Consider the following 22,913-nt stretch of genomic DNA (forward strand, 5'->3'; position numbering starts at 1 on the left):
ATGGAACAGTACTGATGGACACTACATGATGGAACAGTACTGATGGACACTACATGATGGAACAGTACTGATGGACACTACATGATGGAACAGTACTGATGGACACTACATGATGGAACAGTACTGATGGAACAGTACTGATGGACACTACATGATGGAACAGTACTGATGGTACATGATGGAACAGTACTGATGGAACAGTACTGATGGAACAGTACTGATAGACACTACATGATGGAACAGTACTGATGGACACTACATGATGGAACAGTACTGATGGACACTACATGATGGAACAGTACTGATGGACACTACATGATGGAACAGTACTGATGGACACATGATGGAACAGTACTGATGGACATTGAGGTAGTAAATGTTTTATAATGTCAACAACTTAACAATGTCATCAGAACAATGTCATCTAATTATCACACAGCTTAATAATAACTACTACACACAAATGAACTCAATGAAAAACACAACGACTAAATTCAAGAGGTAAAGATCAGTTTATATTTATCAATAATATCCAAATCATATAATCAAGTTTATATTTATCAATAATTCCCAAATAAAAACACATGAATGATTTTCAATAATATCCAAATCATAATGAACACACAAGGGTTTATATTTATCAATAATATCCAAATCATATAATGAACACACAAGGGATTTATTTATCAATAATATCCAAATTTTAATATTTATCAATAATATCCAAATCATATAATGAACACACAAGGGTTTATATTTATCAATGAACACACAAGGGTTTAAACATATCCAAATCATAATGAAAATGAAATCCAAATCATGCAAAATCAAGGGTTTATATTCAATAATATCCAAATTTTAGATGAAAATGAAAACATGCCAAATCTATTCTAATTTTTTGATGTTTTGAGAGAAAAATTAACTAAAGAACAAAAGTAAGCCTATTTTTTTCTTACAATTTTATTTAATGTGGCATAAACCAAAGCACAAAAAGATTGTTAAAACTATAAGTCAGAACACAGCCCTCTATTCTCTCATTCTTGATTCTATCCTGTGTGTGTTCCTTCATGCCTTTTCAGGTTCACTAACTGGGTAAAACTCTTTCCACACTGGGAGCATTGGAAAGGCTTCTCTCCTGTGTGTGTCATCTCGTGCTTTTTCAGTGTCCCTAAAAAGGTAAAACTCTTTCCGCACAAGGAGCAGTGGAAAGGCTTCTCTCCTGTGTGTATTCTCTCATGCATTTTCAAGTTCCCTAACCAGGCAAAACTTTTTCCACACTGAGAGCATTGGAAAGGCTTATCTCCTGTGTGTGTCCGCTCATGTGATTTCAGGTCCCCGAGCTGGATAAATCTCTTTCCACAGTCTGAACAGTGGTATGGCTTCTCCCCTGTGTGTGTTCTCAAATGCATATTCAGATTCCCTAACCGGGTAAAACTCTTTCCACACTGAGAGCATTGGAAAGGCCTCTCTACAGTGTGTGTTCTCTCGTGTGATTTCAGGTCCCCTGATGAGAAAAATTTACTTTCACATTGGGAGCATTGATATGGCTTCTCTCCAGTGTGTGTTCTTTCATGCACCTTTAGATGCCCTGAGTGTCCAAAACCTTTTCCACACTGGGAGCAGTGATAAGGCTTATTTCCTGTGTGTGTCATCTCATGCATTTTCAGGTTCCCTAAATGGGTAAAACGTTTTCCACAGAAGGAGCAATGGAAAGGCTTCTCTCCTGTGTGTGTCATCTCATGCGTTTTCAAGTTCCCCAAACGGGTAAAACTTTTTCCACAATGAGAGCATTGGAATGGTTGTTCGCCTGTGTGTATTCTCTTGTGTTTTTTCAGATGTGATGACTGCATAAATCTCTTTCCACATTGAGAGCATTGGAAAGGCCTATCTACTAAATGTGTTCTCTCATGTTTTCTCAGGTCCCCTGGTGAGAAAAACCCTTTTGACACTGGGAGCATTGATACGGCTTCTCTCCAGTGTGTGTTCTTTCGTGCACTTTTAAATGCCCCGAGTATCTAAAACCCTTTCCACACTGAGAGCATTGATACGGCTTCTCTCCTGTGTGTATTCTTTCATGCTCTTTCAGATGCGATGACTGGATAAATCTCTTTCCACACTGAGCGCATTGGAAAGGCCTCTAAAGACTGTGTGTGTGTTCTCTCATGTGACTTCAGGTCCCCTGGTGAGAAACATTTTTTTCACACTGGGAGCATTGATATGGCTTCTCTCCAGTGTGTCTTCTTTCATGCACCTTTAGATGCCCTGACTGTCCAAAACCCTTTCCACACTGGGAGCAGTGGTAAGGCTTCTCCCCTGTATGTGTTTTCATGTGTTCTTTCAGGTGCCCTAACCGGATAAATCTCTTGCCACACTGGGAGCAGTGGTGTGCTCTCGCTGGTTTGGACGTCTCTGGGTCAGGTTCTTCTGAAGGCCTCGTCCCGCTTTCAGAATGAGAGTCTGATCTCTCTCCTGTCAAAGACAGAGTATTTGGTTAAACAGAGAGACCTGAATGAAACCTCGACATGGTAAAACGGTCTACCTATGAGGTTTAATCTAGACTAGATCCCTCAATAAAAGAGCAGAGCTTGTCATCACAGAGTGGCTGTAGCGCTTTGAGGCCAATAAATATAAATATAATAATAAATATAAATATATACTAACATATTGTTGTTTTACATGTATTAGACCTGATAAATAGACTAGTCAGTATAGGATACATGTACTAGACCTGATGGATAAATAGACTAGTCAGTATAGGATACATGTATTAGACTAGTCAGTATAGGATACATGTATTAGACTAGTCAGTATAGGATACATGTAATAGACTAGTCAGTATAGGATACATGTATTAGACCTAATAGATAAATAGACTAGTCAGTATAGGATACATGTATTAGACTAGTCAGTATAGGATACATGTATTAGACCTAATAGATAAATAGACTAGTCAGTATAGGATACATGTATTAGACTAGTCAGTATAGGATACATGTATTAGACTAGTCAGTATAGGATACATGTAATAGACTAGTCAGTATAGGATACATGTATTAGACTAGTCAGTATAGGATACATGTATTAGACTAGTCAGTATAGGATACATGTATTAGACTAGTCAGTATAGGATACATGTATTAGACTAGTCAGTATAGGATACATGTATTAGACTAGTCAGTATAGGATACATGTATTAGACCTAATAGATAAATAGACTAGTCAGTATAGGATACATGTAATAGACTAGTCAGTATAGGATACATGTATTAGACCTAACAGATAAATAGACTAGTCAGTATAGGATACATGTATTAGACTAGTCAGTATAGGATACATGTATTAGACTAGTCAGTATAGGATACATGTATTAGACTAGTCAGTATAGGATACATGTATTAAACCTAATAGATAAATAGACTGGTCAGTATAGGATACATGTATTAGACTAGTCAGTATAGGATACATGTAATAGACTAGTCAGTATAGGATACATGTATTAGACTAGTCAGTATAGGATACATGTATTAGACTAGTCAGTATAGGATACATGTATTAGACTAGTCAGTATAGGATACATGTATTAGACTAGTCAGTATAGGATACATGTATTAGACTAGTCAGTATAGGATACATGTAATAGACTAGTCAGTATAGGATACATGTATTAGACCTAATAGATAAATAGACTAGTCAGTATAGGATACATGTAATAGACCTAATGGATAAATAGACTAGTCAGTATAGGATACATGTAATAGACTAGTCAGTGTAGAATACATGTATTAGACTAGTCAGTACCAGTTTTAAATCTATTTCCTGTTTCAACCAGTTAATGTGGTGGTTGTATCCATACCAGTTTTAAATTCTAAGCCAATCAGATGCTTTATTATGTAGTCATTGACAGTTTTGGAAAGTTTCTACTCGTTGACAATTTCAAAAGCTGAAAAAAGATAAACTTGTGTTGAGTTCTTGACTCTCAAGTTAAAAACATTTTCCCCAATATTTTTAGTACCTTGTGAGATAAGTGATCATACTTAATGTAAAAACGAAGATAATATAAGATAAGATGTGACTGTGTTGATAATAGATCTACTTCCTTCCACTTTCACTTGGGTGATGACTATTTCCTGCTAATTAAATTTTTTCAGTTAAGAACACATTCTTATTTTCAATGACGGCCTGGGAACAGTGGGTTAAAAAAATGTTTAACCACTATAGCCTCATCTCTGGTTAAGAAGTTACCGTCCTTCTCTGGACACTATGAACAGTTTGCATTACCAACTTTTACCATAGCAAAGGTATCACAAATGATTTGTTTGCACTGTGCATGATAACAGAGGACCAAGTGAACAATCTACGATGCTTAAAGAGCACCAACAAAAGCAACTGGACTGGATAATCTTCCTGCAAGGTTCATAAAGGGTAGTGCTGGCCTCCCGGGTGGCGCAGTGGTTAAGGGCTGTGCCATCAGAGTCCCAGGGTTCGCGCGACCAGGCTATGTCCGGGTAAAAAAAAAAAAAAAATTCAAACAAATAAAGGGTAGTGCTTGTGTCACTGCTAAAAGGATAACACGTATTTGTAAACCTTCGGGTACAAGGATCTCAAAACAGTCCCGGGCGGTTCCACTCCACAAGAAGGCATGTAGGAAACGCACAATTGGCTCATAGAAACTACAGGCCTGTGTCAATCCTCAGTCATCCAAGAAGGCATGTAGGAAACTACAAAAAAAAAAATTCAAACAAATAAAGGGTAGTGCTTGTGTCACTCAGCACCTCATCCAAAAGGCATAACAGGCCTGTGTCAATCCTCAGCACCTTTGTAAACCTTTCTATTAGTAGTGGCACCTCATACATTTACAGGCCCAAGGCATCTCAAAACAGAAACTACAGGCCGTGTCAAGCCTCAGCACCTCATCCAAGAAGAGCATGTAGGAAACTACAGGCCTGTGTCAATCCTCAGCACCTCATCCAAGAAGAGCATGTAGGAAACTACAGGCCTGTGTCAATCCATCAGCACCTCATCCTCCAAGAAGAGCATGTAGGAAACTACAATCCTCAGCACCTCATCCAAGAAGAGCATGTAGGAAACTACAGGCCTGTGTCAATCCTCAGCACCTCATCCAAGAAGAGCATGTAGGAAACTACAGGCCTGTGTCAATCCTCAGCACCTCATCCAAGAAGAATGCACCTCATCCAAGAAGAGCATGTAGGAAACTACAGGCCTGTGTCAAGCCTCAGCACCTCATCCAAGAAGAGCATGTAGGAAACTACAGGCCTGTGTCAATCCTCAGCACCTCATCCAACGGCCTTGAGAGATTTGTTTTATTAATCAACTTGAGAGATAAAACTTTTATGAACTCCAGTCTGGCTTCATTCCACGGATTACTTGCCTTATTCACCTTTCACATTAAGCAGGAAAGCCTCAGAGAAGGGGAACTATTCAGGTATGGTCATGTTAGACTTGCAGAAAGCTTTTGACACTGTGGACCAATGACATTCCCCTGATTAAACTGACATGCATGGGTCTAAACTATGTAGCAGTGAATTGGTTTAGGTCTTATCTGACCAACAGAACACAAGTATGTAATGTTGGTGATGTTCCGTCAGAGGCCAAATAAATATTTTATGGAGTACCGCAGGGATCCATTTTAGGTCCTCTTATTTCTAATATATGTTATGTGCGGCAGGGTAGCCTAGTGGTTAGAGCATTGGACTAGTAACCGAAAGGTTGCAAGTTCAAATCCCCGAGCTGACAAGGTACAAAATCTGTCGTTCTGCCCCTGAACAGGCAGTTAACCCACTGTTCCAGGGCCGTCATTGAAAATAAGAATTTGTTCTAACTGACTTGCCTAGTAAAATAAAGGTAAAAAATAAAAAATGATATGCCAGATACAGTAAACCTGTATAAACTCTTTATTTATGCTGATGATTCAGCCATACTGGTATCAGGAAGGATACAGTTTACATAGAAGAGAGACCTCAGTAAGGAATTGCATTTTTTTTTGTGATTGGTTGTGTGACAGCAAATTGTCACTACATTTTGGGAAACCCGAATCGATTTTGTTTGGAACAAAACGTAGATTGCTTAGGGGTGACAAGATAACAGTAAACTGTGCAGGCAAGGAGATTGAATCTAAAACAAGTGTATCTTATCTTGGTGTGTCCCTAGATTATCCCATTCTGAGACCTGATTGCTACTAAAATTATTTCTAAAATGGCGAACAAATATATATATTTTTATATCGTAACGTTAGACATTTTAACATTAACGTTAAGGAACTGCTTGTCTCAACCTTGACTCAGTGTCATTTTGATTATGCCTGCTCTGTTTGGTATAGTGGGCTATCAAAAAAGGTCATGCAAAATAATGTTATCAGGTACAGTTGAAGTCTGAAGTTTACATACACCTTAGCCAAATACATTTAAACTCAGTTTTTCACAATTTCTGACATTTAATCCCAGTAAAAAATTCCTTGTTTTAGGTCAATTAGCATCACCGCTTTATTTTAAGATTGTGAAATGTCAGAATAATAGTAGTGATTTATTTCAGCTTTTATTTATTTAATCACATTCCCAGTGGGTCATAAGCTTACATACACTCAATTAGTATCTGGTAGCATTGGCTTTAAATTGTTTAACTTGGGTCAAACGTTTAGGATAGCCTTCCACAAGCTTCCGACAATGAGTTGGATGAATTTTGGCCCATTCCTCCTGACAGAGCTGGTGTAACTGAGTCAGGTTGGTAGGCCTCCTTGCTCGCACATGCTTTATCAGTTCTGCCCACAAATTGAGGTCAGGGCTTTGTGATGGCCACTCCATTACCTTAAATTTGTTGTCCTTAAGCCATTTTGCCACAACTTTGGAAGTATGCTTGTGGTGATTGTCCATTTGGAAGAACCATTTGCGACCTAAAGCTTTAACTTCCTGACTGATGTCTTGAGATGTTGCTTCAATATATCCACATAATTTTCTTTCTTCATGATACCATCTATTTTGTGAAGTGCACCAGTCCCTCCTGCAGCAAAGCACCCCCACAACATGATGCTGCCACCCCCGTGCTTTACGGTTGGGATGGTGTTCTTCGGCTTGCAAGCCTCCCCCTTTTCATCCAAACATAACAATGGTCATTATGGCCAAACAGTTTTATTTTTATTTCATCAAACCAGGGACATTTCTCCAAAAAGTACGATCTTTGTCCCCATGTGCAGTTGCAAACCGTAGTCTGGCTTTTTTATGGCGGTTTTGGAGCAGTGGCTTCTTCCTTGCTGAGCAGCCTTTCAGCTTATGTCGATATAGGACTCGTTTTACTGTGGATATAGATACTTTTGTACCTGTTTCCTCCAGCATCTTCACAATGTCCTTTGCTGTTGTTCTGGGATTGATTTGCACTTCTCGCACCAAAGTACGTTCATCTCTAGGACACAGAACGTGTCTCCTTCCTGAGCAGTATGACGGGAGCATGGTCCCATGGTGTTTATACTTGCGTATTATTGTTTGTACAGATGAACGTGGTAACTTCAGGCATTTGGAAATTGCTCCCAAGGATGAACCAGACCCGTGGAGGTCTACTATTTTTATTTCTGAGGTCTTGGATGATTTCTTTTGATTTTCCCATGATGTCAAGCAAAGAGGCACTGAGTTTGAAGGTAGGCCTTGAAATACATCCACAGGTACACCTCCAATTGACTCAAATTATCAGAAGCTCAGAAGCTTCTAAATCCATGGCATAATTTTCCAAGCTGTTTAAAGGCACAGTCAACTTAGTGTGTAAACTTCTTACCCACTGGAATTGTGATACAGTGAATTATAAGTGAAATAATCTGTCTGTAAATAATTGTTAAGAATATTAAGAACAATTAAAAACCTATGTACTCTCTCCAAGACGTTTGGAGTAGACCGCTCGGGAACGCCTGAAACAGGACGAGAGTAGGAATGGTAGCTCTGAACGGCTGAAACAGGATGACATTAGGAATGGTAGCTCTGAACGGCTGAAACAGGGTGACATTAGGAATGGTAGCTCTGAACAACAGACAGGATGACATTAGGAATGGTAGCTCTGAACAATAGACAGTATGACATTAGGAATGGTAGCTCTGAACGGCTGAAACAGGATGACGTTGGGAATGGTAGCTCTGAACAACAAACAGGATGACATTAGGAATGGTAGCTCTGAACGGCTGAAACAGGATGGATGACATTAGGAATGGTAGCTCTGAACAACAAACAGTATGACATTAGGAATGGTAGCTCTGAACAACAAACACTATGACATTAGGAATGGTAGCTCTGAACAACAGACAGTATGACATTAGGAATGGTAGCTCTGAACGGCTGAAACAGGATGACATAAGGAATGGTAGCTCTGAACGGCTGAAACAGGTTGACATTAGGAATGGTAGCTCTGAACAACAAACAGGATGACATTAGGAATGGTAGCTTTGAACAACAAACAGGATGACATTAGGAATGGTAGCTCTGAACAACAAACAGGATGACATTAGGAATGGTAGCTCTGAACGGCTGAAACAGGATGACATTAGGAATGGTAGCTCTGAACGGCTGAAACAGGATGACATTAGGAATGGTAGCTCTGAACGGCTGAAACAGGATGACATTAGGAATGGTAGCTCTGAACGGCTGAAACAGGATGACATTAGGAATGGTAGCTCTGAACAACAAACAGGATGACATTAGGAATGGTAGCTCTGAACAACAAACAGTATGACATTAGGAATGGTAGCTCTGAACAACAAACAGGATGACATTAGGAATGGTAGCTCTGAACGGCTGAAACAGGATGACATTAGGAATGGTAGCTCTGAACGGCTGAAACAGGATGACATTAGGAATGGTAGCTCTGAACTGCTGAAACAGGATGACATTAGGAATGGTAGCTCTGAACGGCTGAAACAGGATGACATTAGGAATGGTAGCTCTGAACAACAAACAGGATGACATTAGGAATGGTAGCTCTGAACAACAAACAGGACGACATTAGGAATGGTAGCTCTGAACAACAAACAGGTTGACATTAGGAATGGTAGCTCTGAACAACAAACAGGACGACATTAGGAATGGTAGCTCTGAACGGCTGAAACAGGATGACATTAGGAATGGTAGCTCTGAACAACAAACAGGATGACATTAGGAATGGTAGCTCTGAACGGCTGAAACAGGATGACATTAGGAATGGTAGCTCTGAACAACAGACAGCATGACATTAGGAATGGTAGCTCTGAACGGCTGAAACAGGATGACATTAGAAATGGTAGCTCTGAACAACAGACAGTATGACATTAGGAATGGTAGCTCTGAACGGCTGAAACAGGATGACATTAGGAATGGTAGCTCTGAACGGCTGAAACAGGATGACATTAGGAATGGTAGCTCTGAACGGCTGAAACAGGTTGACATTAGGAATGGTAGCTCTGAACAACAAACAGGATGACATTAGGAATGGTAGCTCTGAACGGCTGAAACAGGATGACGTTAGGAATGGTAGCTCTGAACAACAAACAGGATGACATTAGGAATGGTAGCTCTGAACGGCTGAAACAGGATGACATTAGGAATGGTAGCTCTGAACGGCTGAAACAGGATGACATTAGGAATGGTAGCTCTCTGAACGGCTGAAACAGGATGACATTAGGAATGGTAGCTCTGAACAACAGACAGTATGACATTAGGAATGGTAGCTCTGAACGGCTGAAACAGGATGACATTAGGAATGGTAGCTCTGAACGACTGAAACAGGATGACATTAGGAATGGTAGCTCTGAACGGCTGAAACAGGATGACATTAGGAATGGTAGCTCTGAATGGCTGAAACAGGATGACATTAGGAATGGTAGCTCTGAACGGCTGAAACAGGATGACATTAGGAATGGTAGCTCTGAACGGCTGAAACAGGATGGATGACATTAGGAATGGTAGCTCTGAACAACAAACAGTATGACATTAGGAATGGTAGCTCTGAACAACAAACACTATGACATTAGGAATGGTAGCTCTGAACAACAGACAGTATGACATTAGGAATGGTAGCTCTGAACGGCTGAAACAGGATGACATTAGGAATGGTAGCTATGAACGGCTGAAACAGGATGACATAAGGAATGGTAGCTCTGAACGGCTGAAACAGGATGATATTAGGAATGGTAGCTCTGAACGGCTGAAACAGGATGACATTAGGAATGGTAGCTCTGAACGGCTGAAACAGGATGACATTAGGAATGGTATCTCTGAACGACTGAAACAGGATGACATTAGGAATGGTAGCTCTGAACGGCTGAAACAGGATGACATTAGGAATGGTAGCTCTGAACGGCTGAAACAGGATGACATTAGGAATGGTAGCTCTGAACAGTCATCTTTTGAATCACCAAGTCCATTGTGCCTGGATCCGCAATGGTATTAGCTAGGCTAACGTTAGTTAGACCCTGCTGTACATCTACAGGGGTGGTGGTATTAGCTTTGTTAGTTAGCTCCTCCTAAACACGGTGGTGGTTCTGGTCGAGTTCTTAGTAGTTCTGCTGGGCATGTTGTTGGGAAACTTTTGAGAAATAGCCGTCAAGACTCATTGTAGGGTAACTTATTTCAGGTTAGGGTGTTCTACCACTTTTTCAAGCGAAAAAGAAAGCAAATTAACGAATGCCACGGGAGCTCTCTGAAACACAGTGTTTTCTTTTACGGGAGCTCTCTGAAACACAGTGTTTTCTTTACGGGAGCTCTCTGAAACACAGTGTTTTCTTTTACGGGAGCTCTCTGAAACACAGTGTTTCCTTTACGGGAGCTCTCTGAAACACAGTGTTTCCTTTACGGGAGCTCTCTGAAACACAGTGTTTTCTTTACGGGAGCTCTCTGAAACAGTGTTTTCTTTACGGGAGCTCTCTGAAACACAGTGTTTTCTTTACGGGAGCTCTCTGAAACACAGTGTTTTCTTTACGGGAGCTCTCTGAAACACAGTGTTTTCTTTTACGGGAGCTCTCTGAAACACAGTGTTTTCTTTTACGGGAGCTCTCTGAAACACAGTGTTTCCTTTACGGGAGCTCTCTGAAACACAGTGTTTTCTTTACGGGAGCTCTCTGAAACACAGTGTTTTCTTTACGGGAGCTCTCTGAAACACAGTGTTTCCTTTACGGGAGCTCTCTGAAACACAGTGTTTCCTTTACGGGAGCTCTCTGAAACACAGTGTTTTCTTTACGGGAGCTCTCTGAAACACAGTGTTTCCTTTACGGGAGCTCTCTGAAACACAGTGTTTTCCTTTACGGGAGCTCTCTGAAACACAGTGTTTCCTTTACGGGAGCTCTCTGAAACACAGTGTTTTCTTTACGGAGCTCTCTGAAACACAGTGTTTTCTTTACGGGAGCTCTCTGAAACACAGTGTTTTCTTTACGGGAGCTCTCTGAAACACAGTGTTTCCTTTACGGGAGCTCTCTGAAACACAGTGTTTTCTTTACGGGAGCTCTCTGAAACACAGTGTTTTCTTTACGGGAGCTCTCTGAAACACAGTGTTTCCTTTACGGGAGCTCTCTGAAACACAGTGTTTTCTTTACGGGAGCTCTCTGAAACACAGTGTTTCCTTTACGGGAGCTCTCTGAAACACAGTGTTTTCTTTTACGGGAGCTCTCTGAAACACAGTGTTTTCTTTACGGGAGCTCTCTGAAACACAGTGTTTTCTTTACGGGAGCTCTCTGAAACACAGTGTTTTCCTTTACGGGAGCTCTCTGAAACACAGTGTTTTCTTTACGGGAGCTCTCTGAAACACAGTGTTTTCTTTACGGGAGCTCTCTGAAACACAGTGTTTTCTTTACGGGAGCTCTTTGAAACACCGCGTTTTCTTTACGGGGGTCTCTGAAACACAGTGTTTCCTTTACGGGAGCTCTCTGAAACACAGTGTTTTCCTTTACGGGAGCTCTTTGAAACACGCGTTTTCTTTACGGGGGTCTCTGAAACACAGTGTTTCCTTTACGGGAGCTCTCTGAAACACAGTGTTTTCCTTTATGGGAGCTCTCTGAAACACAGTGTTTTCTTTACGGGAGCTCTCTGAAACACAGTGTTTTCCTTTACGGGAGCTCTCTGAAACACAGTGTTTTCTTTACGGGAGCTCTCTGAAACACAGTGTTTTCCTTTACGGGAGCTCTCTGAAACACAGTGTTTTCTTTACGGGAGCTCTCTGAAACACAGTGTTTTCTTTACGGCGCCATTTTGTCCTCCCCGTCCCGGGTGTAACTTTTGCAGGCAACTTTGACACCTTTTGGAAGCAGACAATGCTCTATAAGGAGGGTGGGATCCACCATAATCATTTGGATGCCTGGATCCTGTCCAAAATAAAGTGGTGATCCTAACTGACCTAAGACAGGGAATTTTTTACTAGGACTAAATGTCCGGGATTGTGAAAAACAGAGTTTAAATGTATTTGGCTAAGGTGTATGTAAACTTCCGACTTCAACTGTATATCATATTGAGGTGTTTAGCTATGTGTTAAACCTGATCAATCAACACTAGACAGACATAGAGGGGGGACGGATGAAAGTGAGAGAGGTGGGAAGAGAGTGGAAGACAGAGAGAGGGGGGTGAAAGTGAGAGAGGTGGGAAGAGAGTGGAAGACAGAGAGAGGGGGGGGGGTGAAAGTGAGAGAGGTGGGAAGAGAGTGGAAGATAGAGAGAGGGGGGTGAAAGTGAGAGAGGTGGGAAGAGAGTGGAAGACAGAGAGAGAGAGAGAAAGACAGCAGTGCAAATATACTTAGACTCGAGTATTTCAACAACTCTTCTCTTCCAACTTGTTAGGCAAGGATGGCCAGCCACACAGGAGGGTGATTTTTTTTACTAAGGAGGAGAAGGAGGCCGTGCTGACCGAGATGCATGCTGGTAATATCGGAGTGAAGCGCATGAATGCCAAAATCAACTTTACGCTTCCTTCTGACGGGGAATTACCAAGGAGGTGCAAGTGGATTAACCTTTTTGTTTATCAATCACATTCTATCATATCTGGAATGATTATGAATTCAATGAATGTCATATCAGAGAGCACACCATGTTTCAATTTCACACTTTTTTTCTTTTTTTTTTGCTTAAGAAGGTCAGCACCCTGTCTAGCCTGCCAGAAGTTTGAGAGGGCGAAGACTGTGGTGCCGGAGTTGAAGCCCATCAAACCCGTTTTCACCACGGCACATGATCGGTAAGTGTCCCAATTCAAATGTTGCCCTGATAAGTTGTTTTGTGATGGTTTCTTTGTATTTGACCACAGCAGAGTTTTTTTACAATTAGTTTTTTCATGGTACATAATCAGACATTTTTCAATATCTTCCATTATCAATAGATCCCTTTCCTATCCCCTCTTCCAGGTGTGGTGAACAGAGGGCCGGTGTGGTGGTTCTTATCCACAGAGGGCCGGTGTGGTGGTTCTTATCCACAGAGGGCCGGTGTGGTGGTTCTTATCCACAGAGGGCCGGTGTGGTGGTTCTTATCCACAGAGGGCCTGTGTGGTGGTTCTTATCCACAGAGGGGAGGTGTGGTGGTTCTTATCCACAGAGGGTCAGTGTGGTGGTTCTTATCCACAGAGGGCCAGTGTGGTGGTTCTTATCCACAGAGGGTCAGTGTGGTGGTTCTTATCCACAGAGGGCCAGTGTGGTGGTTCTTATCCACAGAGGGGAGGTGTGGTGGTTCTTATCCACAGAGGGCCGGTGTGGTGGTTCTGTTCCACAGAGGGCCTGTGTGGTGGTTCTGTTCCACAGAGGGCCTGTGTGGTGGTTCTTATCCACAGAGGGTCAGTGTGGTGGTTCTTATCCACAGAGGGTCAGTGTGGTGGTTCTTATCCACAGAGGGTCAGTGTGGTGGTTCTGTTCCACAGAGGGCCAGTGTGGTGGTTCTGTTCCACAGAGGGCCTGTGTGGTGGTTCTTATCCACAGAGGGTCAGTGTGGTGGTTCTTATCCACAGAGGGTCAGTGTGGTGGTTCTTATCCACAGAGGGCCAGTGTGGTGGTTCTTATCCACAGAGGGCCGGTGTGGTGGTTCTTATCCACAGAGGGGAGGTGTGGTGGTTCTTATCCACAGAGGGCCGGTGTGGTGGTTCTTATCCACAGAGGGGAGGTGTGGTGGTTCTTATCCACAGAGGGCCGGTGTGGTGGTTCTTATCCACAGAGGGCCGGTGTGGTGGTTCTTATCCACAGAGGGCCTGTGTGGTGGTTCTTATTCACAGAGGGCCGGTGTGGTGGTTCTTATCCACAGAGGGCCGGTGTGGTGGTTCTTATCCACAGAGGGCCAGTGTGGTGGTTCTTATCCACAGAGGGCCGGTGTGGTGTGGTGGTTCTTATCCACAGAGGGGAGGTGTGGTGGTTCTTATCCACAGAGGGCCGGTGTGGTGGTTCTTATCCACAGAGGGCCAGTGTGGTGGTTCTTATCCACAGAGGGCCAGTGTGGTGGTTCTTATCCACAGAGGGCCGGTGTGGTGGTTCTTATCCACAGAGGGCCAGTGTGGTGGTTCTTATCCACAGAGGGCCAGTGTGGTGGTTCTTATCCACAGAGGGCCAGTGTGGTGGTTCTTATCCACAGAGGGCGAGTGTGGTGGTTCTTATCCACAGAGGGCCAGTGTGGTGGTTCTTATCCACAGAGGGCCAGTGTGGTGGTTCTTATCCACAGAGGGCCAGTGTGGTGGTTCTTATCCACAGAGGGCCAGTGTGGTGGTTCTTATCCACAGAGGGCCAGTGTGGTGGTTCTTATCCACAGAGGGCCGGTGTGGTGGTTCTTATCCACAGAGGGCCAGTGTGGTGGTTCTTATCCACAGAGGGCCAGTGTGGTGGTTCTTATCCACAGAGGGCCAGTGTGGTGGTTCTTATCCACAGAGGGCCAGTGTGGTGGTTCTTATCCACAGAGGGCCTGTGTGGTGGTTCTTATCCACAGAGGGTCAGTGTGGTGGTTCTTATCCACAGAGGGTCAGTGTGGTGGTTCTGTTCCACAGAGGGCCAGTGTGGTGGTTCTGTTCCACAGAGGGCCTGTGTGGTGGTTCTTATCCACAGAGGGTCAGTGTGGTGGTTCTTATCCACAGAGGGTCAGTGTGGTGGTTCTTATCCACAGAGGGCCAGTGTGGTGGTTCTTATCCACAGAGGGCCGGTGTGGTGGTTCTTATCCACAGAGGGGAGGTGTGGTGGTTCTTATCCACAGAGGGCCGGTGTGGTGGTTCTTATCCACAGAGGGGAGGTGTGGTGGTTCTTATCCACAGAGGGCCGGTGTGGTGGTTCTTATCCACAGAGGGCCGGTGTGGTGGTTCTTATCCACAGAGGGCCTGTGTGGTGGTTCTTATCCACAGAGGGCCGGTGTGGTGGTTCTTATCCACAGAGGGCCTGTGTGGTGGTTCTTATCCACAGAGGGCCTGTGTGGTGGTTCTTATCCACAGAGGGCCGGTGTGGTGGTTCTTATCCACAGAGGGGAGGTGTGGTGGTTCTTATCCACAGAGGGGAGGTGTGGTGGTTCTTATCCACAGAGGGCCGGTGTGGTGGTTCTTATCCACAGAGGGCCAGTGTGGTGGTTCTTATCCACAGAGGGCCTGTGTGGTGGTTCTTATCCACAGAGGGCCGGTGTGGTGGTTTTCTTATCCACAGAGGGCCAGTGTGGTGGTTCTTATCCACAGAGGGCCAGTGTGGTGGTTCTTATCCACAGAGGGCCAGTGTGGTGGTTCTTATCCACAGAAGGCGAGTGTGGTGGTTCTTATCCACAGAGGGCCAGTGTGGTGGTTCTTATCCACAGAGGGCCAGTGTGGTGGTTCTTATCCACAGAGGGCCAGTGTGGTGGTTCTTATCCACAGAGGGCCAGTGTGGTGGTTCTTATCCACAGAGGGCCAGTGTGGTGGTTCTTATCCACAGAGGGCCTGTGTGGTGGTTCTTATCCACAGAGGGCCAGTGTGGTGGTTCTTATCCACAGAGGGCCGGTGTGGTGGTTCTTATCCACAGAGGGCCAGTGTGGTGGTTCTTATCCACAGAGGGCCGGTGTGGTGGTTCTTATCCACAGAGGGCCGGTGTGGTGGTTCTTATCCACAGAGGGCCAGTGTGGTGGTTCTTATCCACAGAGGGCCGGTGTGGTGGTTCTTATCCACAGAGGGGAGGTGTGGTGGTTCTTATCCACAGAGGGCCGGTGTGGTGGTTCTTATCCACAGAGGGCCAGTGTGGTGGTTCTTATCCACAGAGGGCCGGTGTGGTGGTTCTTATCCACAGAGGGGAGGTGTGGTGGTTCTTATCCACAGAGGGCCGGTGTGGTGGTTCTTATCCACAGAGGGCCGGTGTGGTGGTTCTTATCCACAGAGGGCCTGTGTGGTGGTTCTTATCCACAGAGGGCCAGTGCGGTAGTAGATTTTTGTTCTAACCAATCAGTAACAACAAATCAAGTCGTGATTGAAGTCTATGATTGGTTTATAAGTTGAATAGGGTGTGTACTGGTTGATCTCTGCGGATGTGATTGGACTTGTGATGAGTGCTACTTCCATGACTAATAGTAATAAATGATTTCAGTAACTTCAGGGGAAGGTGATTATCATTCAAGATCACATAACAAAAATGTCTGTTTTTGGAATTTTTTATTGATTATATTTAAAAATGTATTATTTAATGGGTAATGTTTTTAACAGTTGGATTTTTACATGTTTTAATTGATTATATTTAAAAATGTATTATTTAATGGGTATGGCTATTAAACCCAGTCTGGACATTTCACATATTTTATTTATAAAACTAAACGTGAACGATTCCTCTTTAATTTTAGCTCCACTTTCTTTCAGGAACATTAGGACTGTATACGTTAGAAATGTCTACGTTTAGATTTGTGTTTTGCTTAATGTACAACTTAACCTATATTATTGGTTCTGATGGGAACTGTGACAGTTGAACTAAAGCTCGTGGGGGCATTTATAAATGAGGCTATATTTAAATAATAAGGCCCTGGGGGGCAATATTCCACGGCTGTGGGCTGTTCTTAAGCACGACGCAACGCAGAGTGCCTGGATACAGCCCTTAGCCGTGGAATATTGGCCATATACCACAAACACCGAGTTGCCTTATTGTTATTATAAACTGGTTACCAACGTATTTAGAGCAGTAAAATGTATGTTTTGTCATACCCATGGTATACCATGGCTTTCAGCCAATCAGCATTCAAGGCTCCCAGTTTATAATCTCCAATAAAGAATGGCTATAGGCCGATATATCACTAGTTTAACCGTTTTAAAAACCGCAAGGACCAATCGCAGAATCGTTCAGTAAAGAACAACATTCATGTGTCGAACATCAGTAGAATCTTAAAAACAACACAGTTCAACCACTGGTCCTTCTGTAGCTCAGTTGGTAGAGCATGGCGCTTGTAACGCCAGGGTAGTGGGTTCGATCCCCGGGACCACCCTTACGTAGAATGTATGCACACATGACTGACTGTAAGTCGCTTTGGAGAAAAGCGTCTGCTAAATGGCATATATATTTTTTATATATATACTGCAGAGTTCCTGCCCCTGTTTTTAAGACAATACTCACTGGTGTTAATCAGATCTTCTGTCTCCTTCTCCTCCTCCTCCCCTCCTCCTTCTTCTTCTTCTTCCTCCTCATCATCATCCTCTTTCGCTCCCAAAACGTCTTCCTTCTCCTCTTTTATTGATATAGCATCCTCTTCCTCTTTCACTCCAAAATGTTCTCTCTCTTCTTTCAGTATAACATCCTCCTCCTCTTTTTTCAATGTGATATCTTCCTCTTCCTCCCTTTTCATTATCGAAGCTTCCACCTCCTCCTCTTCCACTGTGACAGCCTCATCTTCCTCCTTTTTAATTCTGAAAGCTTCTACCTCCTCCTCTTCCACTGTGACAGCCTCTATCCCCTCTTCCTCTTTCACTCCAAATTGTTCTTTCTCTTCTTTCACTGTAACATCCTCCTCCTCTTTTTTCAATGTGATATCTTCCTCTTCCTCCTTTTTCATTCTGAAAGCTTCTACCTCCTCTTCTTCCACTATGACAGCCTCTATCCCCTCTTCTGACCCAAAATGTTCTTTCTCTTCTTTCACTGTAACATCCTCCTCTTCCTCCTTTTTAATTCTGAAAACATCTTCATCTCCTTTCACTGTAACACCCTCATCTTCTTCTTTCACGACAATGTTCAGCCCCAGAGCTTCGGTCTCCGTGCAACAAACCTCCTCTTCTTTAGCAGAGGGGGAATAATTTAATGAGCTCATGGTCGGAGATATCAGCTAGCTATTTAGCATTAGCGACTATCCTAGTGCTAGGCTCAGTATCAATCTTAACAGGTTTGCAAATGTATTGAGCAAATTAGGTCAAAATTAACCAGTAGATACGTAAACAGACGCGTGTTTAAAATAGTAAGATTAGTTAATGTTCACAAAAATGGCCTATGACCGTCAATGTTTCGGTTTATTGTTGGCTATCAAGCTGCTGAGGTGGTTGAAAGAATAGCTTTGTTGACCGCTGCGAAACAGGCAAGAAGACCTAAGTACGTCCGGGTCAAAGGTTTTGGAATCCTTCAGGATAAGAGTCCCATCCTGTTTACTTTGAAAATGAATAATTATGGCGAAAATTATGGAAAATGTGCACAATTCTGGATATATTTTGTACTATCTGTCATTAAAATACTAATCAGTGTTGAGTTCGAGACCGACTCAAGACCGAGACTGGGAGGGGGCGAGTGGTCCGAGACCGAGTCGAGACCAGAAAAATGTGAGTCCAATTCAGGACCATGATTGTAATTTTGTCAAATCGCCGCCATAATAAAGAGTCCAAAATGTTCAGTGTTTCTGTGTTCATATTTCAGAACAACATTAATTATTTAGACGTTCAGAATGTTGAAAAAAAAGAAGCAAATAGAGCCGCTTTACAAATTATTACTAACTGAAACACAGTGGCGAACAACGAGGGCCTTTTCCGCTTTCAAAGAAAGGCTAAGGATTTATAAAATACAATTAAAAATAATTATTATATTATTATTTTCAATGATGTTCTGATTCTTCAGTTTTTTTGTTAAAAAGGAAAGCGTTAACACTGAAGAGAAAAAATATCCAATCAGGATTTTCTTTGGTGGTCACTGGGGAGATAAATCTAGCTAGCGAAGTCAGCCATTGGCTAGGCTTTATTCAACATAATAACATGGTCTATATTACCCTATCAGGACAGCTTATTCAATATAATAGCATGGTCTATATTACCCTATCAGGACAGCTTATTCAATATAATAACATGGTCTACATTACCCTATCAGGACAGCTTATTCAATATAATAGCATGGCCTATATTACCCTATCAGGACAGCTTATTCAACATAATAACATGGCCTATATTACCCTATCAGGACAGCTTATTCAACAGAATAACATGGTCTATATTACCCTATCAGGACAGCTTATTCAACAGAATAACATGGTCTATATTACCCTATCCGGACAGCTTATTCAATATAATAGCATGGTCTATATTACCCTATCAGGACAGCTTATTCAATATAATAACATGGTCTATATTACCCTATCAGGACAGCTTATTCAGCAGAATAGCATGGTCTATATTACCCTATCAGGACAGCTTATTCAACATAATAGCATGGTCTATATTACCCTATCAGGACAGCTTATTCAACATAATAACATGGTCTATATTACCCTATCAGGACAGCTTATTCAGTATAATAACATGGTCTATATTACCCTATCAGGACAGTTTATTCAACAGAATAACATGGTCTATATTACCCTATCAGGACAGCTTATTCAGTATAATAACATGGTCTACAGCTGTGGTTCCCAAACTTTTTATAGTCCCGTACACCTTCAAACATTAAACCTCCAGCTCTAGTGTAACAGTATAACTTTAGTCCGTCCCCACCTGGGCTCGAACCAGGGACCCTCTGCACACATCAACAGTCACCCTCGAAGCATCGTTACCCATCGCTCCACAAAGCCACGAAACCCTTGCCGAGCAAGGGGAACCACTACTTCAAGGTCTCAGAGCAAGTGACGTCACCGATTGAAACGCTATTAGCGCGCACCACCGCTAACTAGCTAGCCGTTTCACATCGGTTACACAGTAGCACCAGGGTCAGCGCACTCTCAAATCTTGTTTTTGCCATCATTGTAAACCTGCCACACACACACACTAGTTTTTGTCACAACCCGGCTCGTGGGAAGTGACAAAGAGCTCTTACAGGACCAGGGCACAAATAATAATATAATAATAATCAATAAATTTGCTCTTTATTTAACCATCTTACATCTAAAACCTTATTTGTTCATTGAAAATTGTGAGTAACAGGTTAATGAGAAGGGTGTGTTTGAAAGGATGCACATAACTCTGCGATGTTGGGTTGTATTGGAGAGAGTCCTAAAAAATAATCCACACACAGTCTGTGCCTGTATTTAGTTTTCATGCTAGTGATGGCCGAGAATCCACTCTCACATAGGTATGTGGTTGCAAAGGGCATCAGTGTCTTAACAGCGCGATTTGCCAAGGCAGGATACTCTGAGCGCAGCCCAATCCAGAAATCTGGCAGTGGCTTCTGATTAAATTACATTTTCACAGAACAGCTTGTTGCAATTTCGATGAGGCTCTCTTTGTTCAGATATCGATAAGTGGACTGGAGGCAGGGCATGAAAGGGGATAACGAATCCAGTTGTTTGTGTCATCCGTTTCGGGGAAAGTACCTGTGTAATTGCGCACCCAACTCACTCAGGTGCTTCGCTATATCACATTCGACATAATAATAATATATAATAATAATAATATATGCCATTTAGCAGACGCTTTTATCCAAAGCGACTTACAGTCATGTGTGCATACATTCTACGTATGGGTGGTCCCGGGGATCGAACCCACTACCCTGGCGTTACAAGCGCCATGCTCTACCAACTGAGCTACAGGACCACCCATTTTGTCTCTGTAAGCTTGAGTTAATTCGCACACCAAAAACATCATACAACAATGGAACGATCTGTTTAATGCAGACAGAGAAGAGCTCTGACAGTTTAACCAGCAGCCTAAATGTTGTCCCGCAACGTTAAATATAGTTGCGGAGAGTCCCTGTAATCCTAGATTCAGATCATTCGGGCGAGAAAAAAAACAATCACCCAGACGGGCCAGTCGTGTGGGAAACTCGTCACCATGCAAAGGGGTCAGACAAGTGAACATTATGGTCAGTAAAGAAAACTTTAAGCTCGTCTCTCAAATATTTTTTTTTTTTTAAAACGTGTCATTTACTTTCCATCTTGATAACCACTTCTGTTGTTGTAAAAGCATTACATAGTGCAGAAAATACATGAGAGTTCAGGGGCCTTTGCTTTAACAAAGTTAACCATTTTCACTGTAGTGTCCAAAACGTCTTTCAAGCTGTCAGGCATTCCCTTGGCAGCAGGAGCCTCTCGGTGGATGCTGCAGTGGACCCAAGTGGCGTCGGGAGCAACCTCTTGCACGTGTTACAACTCCATTATCTCTCCCTGTCATGGCTTTTGCGCCATCAGTACAGAAACCCAGCCTAAAACCCCGAAACAGCAAGTAATGCAGGTGTAGAAACATGGTGGCTGGGAAAAACTCCCCTTTCTCTATTCAAACTGGTTGAATGAGTCCTTTTCTCTATTCAAACTGGTTGAATGAGTCATTTTCTCTATTCAAACTGGTTGAATGAGTCCTTTTCTCTATTCAAACTGGCTGAATGAGTCCTTTTCTCTATTCAAACTGGCTGAATGAGTCCTTTTCTCTATTCAAACTGGCTGAATGAGTCCTTTTCTCTATTCAAACTGGCTGAATGAGTCCTTTTCTCTATTCAAACTGGCTGAATGAGTCCTTTTCTCTATTCAAACTGGCTGAATGAGTCCTTTTCTCTATTCAAACTGGCTGAATGAGTCCTTTTCTCTATTCAAACTGGCTGAATGAGTCCTTTTCTCTATTCAAACTGGCTGAATGAGTCCTTTTCTCTATTCAAACTGGCTGAATGAGTCATTTTCTCTATTCAAACTGGCTGAATGAGTCCTTTTCTCTATTCAAACTGGCTGAATGAGTCCTTTTCTCTATTCAAACTGGCTGAATGAGTCCTTTTCTCTATTCAAACTGGCTGAATGAGTCATTTTCTCTATTCAAACTGGTTGAATGAGTCCTTTTCTCTATTCAAACTGGCTGAATGAGTCCTTTTCTCTATTCAAACTGGCTGAATGAGTCCTTTTCTCTATTCAAACTGGCTGAATGAGTCCTTTTCTCTATTCAAACTGGCTGAATGAGTCCTTTTCTCTATTCAAACTGGCTGAATGAGTCCTTTTCTCTATTCAAACTGGCTGAATGAGTCCTTTTCTCTATTAAAACTGGCTGAATGAGTCCTTTCTCTATTAAAACTGGCTGAATGAGTCCTTTTCTCTATTCAAACTGGCTGAATGAGTCCTTTTCTCTATTCAAACTGGCTGAATGAGTCCTTTTCTCTAATCAAACTGGCTGAATGAGTCCTTTTCTCTATTCAAACTGGTTGAATGAGTCCTTTTCTCTATTCAAACTGGCTGAATGAGTCCTTTTCTCTATTCAAACTGGCTGAATGAGTGATTGTTATACTGCAGGTACCTGCAGCTTCACCACAGGTGAGTTCAATTCCAAAGTAAAGGAGAATCACCTGCTTGAAATCTAATTATTTTTCACTACTTCTCGGAAGGTGCCACTGATGTTTTCTAGGCCATTTTAGGATGTCTTTGTGTAATAAGCCGACACTTGATAAATTATTCCGGTTTTTGTTCGACTACAATACCGGAGACACACTTATGTGGACACTAAAATATGTTTTCAATTGAACAGTTTTCTGGAAGAAATGGTGTATTATTTGAAAAAAGTGCAAGGGGTGTCAATATTTTCCGGCTACAACTGTATATACAAAAGTATGTGGACACCCCTTCAAAAAATTTAGCGTATTTT

The 22,913-nt window shown here is 42.5% G+C and overlaps 1 long non-coding RNA gene and 1 pseudogene across 1 annotated transcript; both read right to left on the reverse strand.

Annotated features, from left to right (window-relative positions):
- Window positions 1-1,030: 1,030 nt before the first annotated feature.
- On the reverse strand, window positions 1,031-18,469 carry LOC127925835 (zinc finger protein 436-like; annotated as a pseudogene).
- Window positions 2,486-3,697, reverse strand: LOC127925840 (uncharacterized). The gene is made up of 3 exons (XR_008122499.1): window positions 3,447-3,697; window positions 2,948-3,199; window positions 2,486-2,857 (listed from the first exon to the last, which is right to left on the reverse strand). It is a non-coding gene; the product is annotated as an uncharacterized LOC127925840 (long non-coding RNA).
- Window positions 18,470-22,913: the final 4,444 nt, after the last annotated feature.

The sequence above is a fragment of the Oncorhynchus keta genome, unplaced genomic scaffold, assembly GCF_023373465.1.
Source record: "Oncorhynchus keta strain PuntledgeMale-10-30-2019 unplaced genomic scaffold, Oket_V2 Un_contig_6342_pilon_pilon, whole genome shotgun sequence".
Classification (NCBI taxonomy): Eukaryota; Metazoa; Chordata; class Actinopteri; order Salmoniformes; family Salmonidae; genus Oncorhynchus; species Oncorhynchus keta.